Source organism: Dendrobates tinctorius, unplaced genomic scaffold (genome assembly GCF_039654945.1).
Source record: "Dendrobates tinctorius isolate UK_male_01 unplaced genomic scaffold, ASM3965494v1 ptg000163l, whole genome shotgun sequence".
Lineage (NCBI taxonomy): Eukaryota > Metazoa > Chordata > Amphibia > Anura > Dendrobatidae > Dendrobates > Dendrobates tinctorius.
The window spans coordinates 7,930,397-7,940,050 of NW_027361830.1; the positions used below are offsets into that span (position 1 = coordinate 7,930,397).

The following is a 9,654-nucleotide window of genomic DNA, read 5'->3' on the forward strand; positions in this document are numbered from 1 at the left end:
GTGCCCTGGAGGAATTTCAGGAGGACAAACCTGAACGTGGCCCTATAGGAAAATTGTATGTCCCTCACCAGTGGAGGAAAAGAGTAATGTCTGAAATTCATTGCTCCGCGTTGGCTGGTCATCCAGGTATTTTTGGTACCAGAGATTTGGTGAGTCGGTCTTTTTGGTGGCCTGCCTTATCTCGTGATGTCAGGATTTTTGTGCAGTCCTGTGGGACTTGTTCTCGGCCCAAGCCCTGTTCTCGTTCTAGTGGGTTGTTGATGCCCCTGCCGGTGCCCAGGAGGCCATGGACTCATATCTCAATGGATTTTATATCTGATCTTCCAGTCTCTCAGAGAATGACTGTTATCTGGGTGATCTGTGATAGATTTTCTAAGATGGTCCATCTTGTACCACTCCCAAAGTTGCCATCTTCTTCTGAGTTCGAGCCCTTGTTTTTACAACAGGTGGTTCAGTTGCACGGGATTCCTGAGAACATTGTGTCGGACAGAGGAGTCCAGTTTGTTTCCAGATTTTGGAGAGCTTTTTGTTCCAAACTGGGAATTCAGTTATCTTTCTCCTTTGCATTTCATCCTCAGACCAATGGGCAGACTGAGAGAACAAACCAGTCTTTGGAATCCTATTTGAGATGTTTCATATCTGCTGATCAGGATGACTGGGTCTCATTTTTGCCGTTGGCCGAATTTGCGCTAAACAATAGGGCTAGTTCTGCCACTTTGATGGTGCCCTTTTTCTGTAACTTTGGGTTTCATCCTCGATTTTCTTCAGGGCAGGTGGAATCTTCGGCCTGCCCAAGTGTGGATTCTGTGGTAGAGAGAATGCAGCAGATTTGGGACCAGATGGTGGATAAGTTGTCCCACTCTCAGGAAAAAGCCCAACGGTTTTCCCACCGGCATAGGACCATTGGTCCCCGGTTTAAAGTGGATGATATGGTTTGGTTGTCTTCAAGGAATATTCCTATGAAGGTTGCGTCTCCAAAATTCAAGCCAAGATTCATTGGACCTTATAAGATTTTGGAAATCCTTAATCCCGTTTCTTTCCGTTTGTCTCTTCCAGATACGTTTAAGATTCATAACGTGTTCCATAAATCCTTGTTGAAGAGGTTTGTAGAGCCAGTTGTTCCCGTGGCGGTGCCTCCTGACCCTGTATTGGTTAAAGTTAATTTGGAGTATGAGGTAGAGAAAATATTGGATTCTCATTTGGCTATACGGAGACTCCAGTACCTGGTCAAAAGGAAGGGTTATGGCCAGGAGGATAATTCTTGGGTCTCTGCTTCTGATATTCATGCCGAAAGATTGGTTAAAGCTTTTCACCGGGCCCATCCTGACCGGCCTGGTGGCGTGGATGAGGGTTCGGTGACCCCTCCTCAAGGGGGGGTACTGTTGTGAATTCTCTGTCTGGCTTCCCTCTGGTAATTACTGAAGATAGTGGAGCTGGTCAGATTGAGAGTTCTCTTTCTGGGCTCCCTCTGGTCGTCACTGGAGGCAGTGGAGCTGATCTGATTGACAGAGGCTTGCCACCTGATGAGGAAGACGATTGGAGATCTGGGGTTTCTGATTGGGATTTAAGACAGCTGACTCCCTCTATCCCTGCTGGTGATTTTTTTTCTGTGCCGCCTGAGGTCTGATGTCTCCTGCTCTTTCCCTGCATGTTCAGCTAAGTGGTTCATTTGCTATTCTGTTTGCAGTTGATCTGGTTTTGTTTATCTCTGCTTTGTGCGAGTGAGTTAGGTCCGGCTGGGGCTGTGCTGAATCACCGCCCATATGTTACTGCATGTGCCAGTTTGTTTTGTCCCCTTTTATATTGGTCTCATTTGCTTTGCTTCCAGAATATACCAGAGTGCTGATATAGTGGGGGGCGAAGTCGTTTGACTTCAGTGTTTTTTGCATCAGACGTGTTGTACTTTTGCATGTTTTTTTGCGTGATTGCAGACAATGTCTTTCCTTTCCTGTCCTGTCTAGTCAGTGTGGGCCCCATCGTTTGCACAGTCTATTTTTCTGCCTGCGTTTGTATTTTCATCTTGTCTCACCAACAATATATGTTTGGGGGATATCTATTCCTTTGGGGTCTGCTCCGGGGCAGTTTAGATTTCCCCTTTCTTGCTTTAGGCTTAGTTAGCTCTCCGGCTGTGCAGAGGCGTCTATGTTGTGAGTTCATTTTCCCCTTCGTCACTGAGGTCTTGTGAACTCCCTATTCTGGTAAAGGAAGGTAATGAGCCTGATTATCAGGCACCTGAGTCTAATGAGGATGACTGGCTGAGTGGAGTCACGGACTGGATATAAGGCTGCCGACGCCCTTCTGCCCTGCGGGTGATTTCTCTGTGGACTTCTAGGACACCAGTCTGATTCCTGCTCCCCTAAAGCTAAGTTTTTTGCTTTGCCTGTTGCATTTGTGTTTTGTTTTTGTTTTCCTTGCTTTTCTGGATTCTGCCATTCCCTGCTGGGGTGAGCTGAATCTCCTTTTGCCTGTTGCTCTGTCTTCAGAATATTCCTGAGTACTGACATAGCTTTTTGAAGCCTAGCGTCTTCAGGGCCTTTTTCACTGTCAGTCTGTTGGCTCTTATTTTCATAGGGTTTTTCACGGATTGCAGACAGCAGCCTTCCTGTCCTTTCCTATGTAGTTAGCTTGGGCCCGTCTTTGCTCAGTCTATCTTTCTGTCTGTGTTAGTGTTTTTATCTTGCTACACCGTCATTATATGTTGGGGGCTGCCTATTGCTTTGGGGTCTGCTCTGGGGCAGTTTAGATTTCCCCTTTCTTTATTTAGGCCTATTTAATTCTCCGGTTGTGATCGAGGGGTCTAGGGCATCGTAGGAACCCCCCACGGCTACTGCTAGTTGTGTTGATAAGTTCAGGGGTCTGCAATCCGATAGCTGTCAACTTCTCTGGTTTTCTGGACTTAGCTAGCATTTCTGTTTTTGCCTCCTACGGTGACTCAATCATAACAGAATCAAAACACTAACACAGACAGAAAGATAGACTGAGCAAAGATGGGGCCCAAGCTAACTACATAGGAAAGGACAGGAAGGCTGCTGTCTGCAATCCGTGAAAACCCTATGAAAATAAGAGCCAACAGACTGACAGTGAAAAAGGCCCTGAAGACGCTAGGCTTCAAAAAGCTATGTCAGTACTCAGGAATATTCTGAAGACAGAGCAACAGGCAAAAGGAGATTCAGCTCACCCCAGCAGGGAATGGCAGAATCCAGAAAAGCAAGGAAAACAAAAACAAAACACAAATGCAACAGGCAAAGCAAAAAACTTAGCTTTAGGGGAGCAGGAATCAGACTGGTGTCCTAGAAGTCCACAGAGAAATCACCCGCAGGGCAGAAGGGCGTCGGCAGCCTTATATCCAGTCCGTGACTCCACTCAGCCAGTCATCCTCATTAGACTCAGGTGCCTGATAATCAGGCTCATTACCTTCCTTTACCAGAATAGGGAGTTCACAAGACCTCAGTGACGAAGGGGAAAATGAACTCACAACACGTCTAGGATCATCGTAGGTACGCTCCACGGCTACTGCTAGTTGTGTGGACAGAATCAGGGGTCTGCAATCCACTTAGTTACGAACCTCTCTGGTTTTCTGTGGCTTAGCCTGGGCCTGCTAGCCTCCTCGGTGCCCATTCATAACACACGCCATTCTATAGGGAAATGGGAACACGCAATTGACAATGTGTTCATCAATTTCTTGGAGGAATAACAGGAATGACATAACGTAGCTTTCTGAAAAAGTACAAATTGTTACTTTATGGGGAATGCAAGTGTTTATTAAAACAGACTTTTTACAATAGCTAAAGTGTCCTCTTTACTAAATTTTTTATATTTTAATAACTTGTGTGGCTCAACACAATATCTTTAAAAAGACCAGGAATTTACAAGATACTATTGTAAGATTATGATTGCTGCTCTTAATGGTCACCAAATCAAATACATGTAGAGAATACTTTGAGGTAGTATTCCGGTATATTCAAGCAGACCATAGTTATAAATGTCGTACAATTGAAATGATCTTTATGAAAAAAAAAAAATTATTGGAGTCATCTTATTGTACATACAATACAACACCATCCACACAGCACAAGGAATATCTTGACTAGACTTGGAATTCTTCCCAGTTTCACCCCAACATTGTGACCGATCTCAGATTTTAAATCCTCTGATTCTGGGAAGGCCAAAGTTCTGAATCCCCCCATCACTTAGTTATTTGAAGGGAAATCATAATTCTTGTATTTTCAACTGGGCCTCAACAGGTAGAACAAAAGCATAGCAGAAACATCTGACCTTGATATCTTTTCAGGGAGTAACCATATAGTCCTCCACTGTGAACTGATCAAAACTCAGATACTAAAAAGGCATATTAGGCTACGTTCCCACGATGAGCTTTTGTTGCGTTTTCACACTGGATAATTTCTGCACATATTATTTAAATTAGGATACTTCCTGGTGATTGGCTTTGACAAAACTTTATTGACATACTTAGGTGCAGATTACATACACTTTTGATGTTTTCCCATTTAAATCGCGTTTGCCTTTCTTCACCTGCAGAATTTTCACACCTAATGCAAGTCTATGGGGAAAATCTGCACAGAAAACTCAGCGTACCGGCAAGAAAAATTGACATATTGCGGATTTTAAATATGCACCGAGGGTCAGTTTACGCTGTGTTAAAAAGAAGCCCAGTGGCCACAAGATTTCTACAAATCCCATCCATTTTGCTGGAACTGTAAGACGTTGCGTTTTTCACACAGCAAAAAACTCACCAAAAGTTCATCATAGGAACGTAGCCTTATCATAGATCTCCTGAGCCAACTTGGGATCTATATTTCTTAACTTCTTGAGTCAGCTCCGTCAAAATGGATGGAGTTAGGGAAGAGAGGTGGTAAATCATGAGGGTGGCCATGCCTTCCTGTCAAATTCATTTAAAAAAATACGGGTTTTGTTCACCAGAAAAGCTACTGCAGTCTGACCTTACTGGAGTAGCATTTCTGGTGTGGCACATGGAGCTGCAATACACAGAAGACATGCGTCAAATTAATTAATTCAACCGTGTGTACTCATGCACTGCACAAATCTTGATGAATTGGTTCCCTTGTATTTTACCATTAAAAAAATGAAACAAACTGGATAACGTCTATATGGTTGGAGTGAAGTAGAATATAATTCTGCTGTCTCTATGCTAATGTTACATCCCAGGTTGAAGAGATACATCTATACACTTCTTATGTTCTCCTACAAACTCTTCCATGGTTCAATGATCGTTAGGAATATGATTATTTATAGGCCATTATTACAGAGAGAAAGCAGACAGCGTAGAGTTTGCTTCCATATTCGATGTGATTTACATTTATAATGGAAGTCAAGATTGTCAGCCACATCCATTACACAAAAGACACCTTTTGGACCCTCTGGTCTTGCCATATAGTCCGATGAGTTGATGGGAAAAATTACAGAATCTACAACATAGAAATGAGCCTGCTACACAAATGTGAACAGAGACCTAAAGGCCCCTGTAATGTCAGTGGAACCAGCAATAAATTTGTCATGCATGGGGATCTCCAGTGTTTCCCTCCAATTTGCCCAATCCCTTTATTCTCAGAGGAGATAAGGTGCTGCATAGCGGTGTCTGGCAGCGACTTTTTCTCCATTGGAACCACATGAACACTTGGTCAAGATGAGTGTTCATGTGTATAGGGAGCTCAGGATAGTCCACAAAAACATCATATGCATGGAAACTAAGTGTTTTTTAAAAAATCTGTAATTAGGCTTTTTGCACCTGTAAAGTCTCAGTGCCCTACCCTTGTACCTTAGTATCTGTTCATGACACAGTTGCTCCTTGGCAACCTTATCTGGCACCAAGCACCTGTGGCATATGCCTGTTTACTTCCCATCTACACTCCAGACATATTTTACACAGTTCAGATAAGGCAAGGATTGCATGGATCCTGCGCTCTCCACTGAGCACGTCAGGGTTTCCATCTAAGTCCCCAAAAGATGAGATTCAGTTAGCACCTCGGACCGAGCCATTCATTATAAAGGGGGAGGCAGAGTATTGTGTTATTCCATTTTGCCAGTATTCTGTCTGTGTCCTTTTTTAGGTGGAGACAATACAACAGTAATAGACTACTCCTTTGTATACACCCAAAAAGGAGGCCAAAGTCTAAAGTGACTTCATCTGCCCCTTTTACTCGCTGTGGAAAATTTTCGCTGTGGATCTGGTAACGAATCTGCATTGAATCTGCAGAAAGATTTCTCCCTACTAATAATTACTAATCTTTGAATAGGGTGAAATCCGCCCCATGCTTTCATTTTCATGCAGATTTTTTTCTGTTTATGTGAATGTGATTTTGAAAAATCAATCTACTTGTAATTCACTGTAATTTGGTGTGAGGCAAAGGCAAATAAGTCTGTAGTAAAATCTATGCGTCTGTAAATGATCTTTTCCTCAAAGATAATAAAATATCTGATGCCATACCGAAAAAAAAAATTGAGCGCACGCAAAGAAGACAAAGTATTACTAGGTCATTGTCAGTCTGCTTTGTTCTATGCATGCAACCACAAATGCCTCAAGGCTTCTCCTCTCATATATCTTATACCACAAGTTTCAGAATGTCTCTGTATATGAGAAGCAATGCATGGGAGGCTCCACTTGCAAATGAGCCCATTAGTGCTGTGCTCAGAGTCACGTACAATACTTCCTCATCATACCCAGGAATGACCCTTCACTCTGCTTATCAATATCAGTAGAGTCGTATGCGACAAAGATTACCATGCTTTATCTCCTATGTGTGTATACAGCAAACACTGTCCTGGTGCTGTGTAATGGCCATTACGGATCCACAGTGGAAGAAATGTTTATACTTTATTTCTCCCATTGAAATAAAAATGTGCATGATGGAAACAAATCAATCCAATAAGAATAACAAATAAATCTACACTTTAAAATGACAAAATGAACAATTTCTATGATATATCTGGTCATAACATTTCTATTTACAGACGTTAAAGACTCCACTTTGTTAAAGGGAGCAGAGTTGGGCTTGTAATTTCATAGCACTAATTGTGATATTGGTATTGTTCCGTTTTTAACATAGGACTTCTGGTACACCTGCATTAATATGATGCACATGAAATAGGCGTGAAATGAGAAATCCAGCTCTGCATGGTCACTTAATTTATTGAAAAGACAAAATGTTATCATTATTATATATGAGATCACTGTTAGTGATGAGTGACCATGCTGGGATAAGGCGTTATCCGATCATGCTCTTGTGCTAATCCAGTATCTTCGGAGTGCTCGAAAAATATGTACAAGTCCCCGCAGCTGAATGTCTTATGGCTGTCCGACAGCTGCAACACATGTGGGTAAAACCTTACAAACAGGTAGTCCCCTCATGTGTTGCGGGTGTCTAATAGCCGTGAGACATGCAGCCGCAGGGACTAAAACATATTTTTCGAGCTTGCCAAAGTTACTCAGTTAGTACCCGAGCATGGTCGGATAACGCCTTATCCCAGCTCGGTTGCTCATCACTAATCACTATGCTCACGTAATGCTGCACTGTAAGATGTAGACAGTTTTATGCATAGTAAGGAACACTGTACTGTTTGCAAGAGATCCCACTATTAAACTGTTGTATGTAAGTATATGGTTCTGCCATCAGCGTAGATGGGAAAAACTCACAGCAGTGATTGCAGTGAATAATGCTGTATCCTTAGAAAGAACGACACTGCAGGAAATTGGTCAAATTAAAGGTAAAGGTTAAGGCTATGTGCCCACGTAGCGTTTTATTCCGGACACTAAAAACCGGACTCCTTCCCAGAAATTGCGCTGTTTTTTCCGCTCGATTTCACCGCGATTTTACCGCGATTATGATCGTGATTTTGCCGCGATTTTCGCATGCGATATTCAAGCACTTTCCAAGCGATTTGAAGCATCGCTTGGAAAGTGTTTGACAGGTTGGTCACACTCGTCAAACATAGTGTTTGACAAGTGTGACCAGGTTTTTACTATTGAGGCCGCCTATGCGGCATCAATAGTAAAAGATAGAATGTTAAAATGCTAAAAAAAAATAAAAAAATCGGGGTATATTTACCTTCTGGCGTCCCGTGCTGCATTCCCGGGCCTCAGTGTTCCCAGTAATGCCTTGCGAGACCTGTGATAACGTTGGTCTCGCGTTGCTATAGCGATCTCGCGAGACCGCTAGAGTCACGCGAGACTACGTCATCACAGAACCTTGCCGCAAGGCATTACTGGGAACGCTGAGGCCGGGAATGCAGCGCGTGACGCCGGAAGGTAAATATACCCCGATTTTTTATTCTTTTTTTTACAGGGGTATGGTACCCAGGGCCTGGAGGACAGTCTCCTCCACACCGTGGGTACCAACCGCACATGAGACGCTTAACTTCGTGCATGGTGGGCATAGCCACATGCGGGAAGTAAGCGATTCTCATGCATTCCTATGGGTGCGGAATCACGGCAATTGTTTGTGATTCCGCACAAAAGAATGAGCATGCTGCGATTTTTTCCGCGATGCGATTCCGCCGCGGAAAAAAAGCGCAGCATTAGCATAGCATGTGTGGAATGCCATAGGAATGCATGGGGGGCGTTCTGTACACGAGCTTTAAACATTTTCGCAGCGTTTTCGCGCCGAAAATCGCGGCAAAAACGCTTAAAAATCGTTACGTGGGCACACAGCCTGACAGGGATTTTTTTCTACAATGAACTAATTGGCTTGGATATAGGGAACTTGAAGATTGTTAAACACAGGAAGGAACTTGAATTTTGACAATTTCAGTACAGCACTATGGAATATGTTGGTGCTACCTAAGTAGCAGAAAATAAGCAAAGAAATTGTATCAGAAGCTGCAGACATGGTCTTATCTTTTAAAACCATAACCAGGAAATTGTAAGGTATGTGTTACTCTCATATTCATGCTTTGATGTTACATCTACATCATATTAAACATTTTAGTTCACTTTTGTTACATTTTATATTAACCTTACTGATTACACTATAGCAAGGGATTTATTATGCATTTTGTTGATTCTTTGAACTATTCCCTTACGACACAATCATTTATACAATGCACAACATAAAAATACACAATATAAAATAAGCTTGTAACTGATCCTCAATAAGAGCTGCGGCAAATAATTGCTGAAATGTAACACAAGCTCCATTGCTACATTACCATTGTCGCGTGGGTACGAGAGATACGCTCATCTTACCTTGTCTCCCTTTGTATCAGACTTTAAGAATGAACTTGTGTTCAGTCTCCGCTCAGACAGGCAGGTCCCTTTATATATAAGGCACCCAAACAGAAAGTAGGTGTTGTTGGACTGTAGCCAAGCCAATCTGCTTATAATAGGAAGTCACAGGCAGAAAAGCAGCACGTAGTGCAGGAGAATGAAACATTAGAAGTGGTCCAGGCTGACACACACACGTCATATCTGCATACTTTCATTGTTATGGAACAGAAAAATATCTGTAACGTGGCTTCAAAATGGTTGTTAACTTCATTAGAATTTTGAACCTGTCATCGGGTTTTTTCCACCTAATCTGAGAACAGCATAATATAGTGTCAGAGACCCTGATTCCAGCTATATGTCACTTATTGGGGTGCTTGCTGTAGTTTTGTTAAAATCGCTGTTTTATCAACAGG

General features: G+C 42.6%; 1 protein-coding gene across 1 annotated transcript in view; it reads right to left on the bottom strand.

Moving 5' to 3' along the window:
- Positions 1 to 9,297, bottom strand: part of LOC141052867 (cytochrome c oxidase subunit 4 isoform 1, mitochondrial-like) — a 162,629-nt gene extending 153,332 nt beyond the window's left edge. Inside the window, exon 1 of the mRNA XM_073550180.1 lies at positions 9,221 to 9,297. The gene's annotated coding sequence lies outside the window, so the exon portion shown is untranslated. The remainder of the gene's footprint in view (positions 1 to 9,220) is intronic.
- Between the last annotated feature and the right edge of the window lie 357 nt (positions 9,298 to 9,654).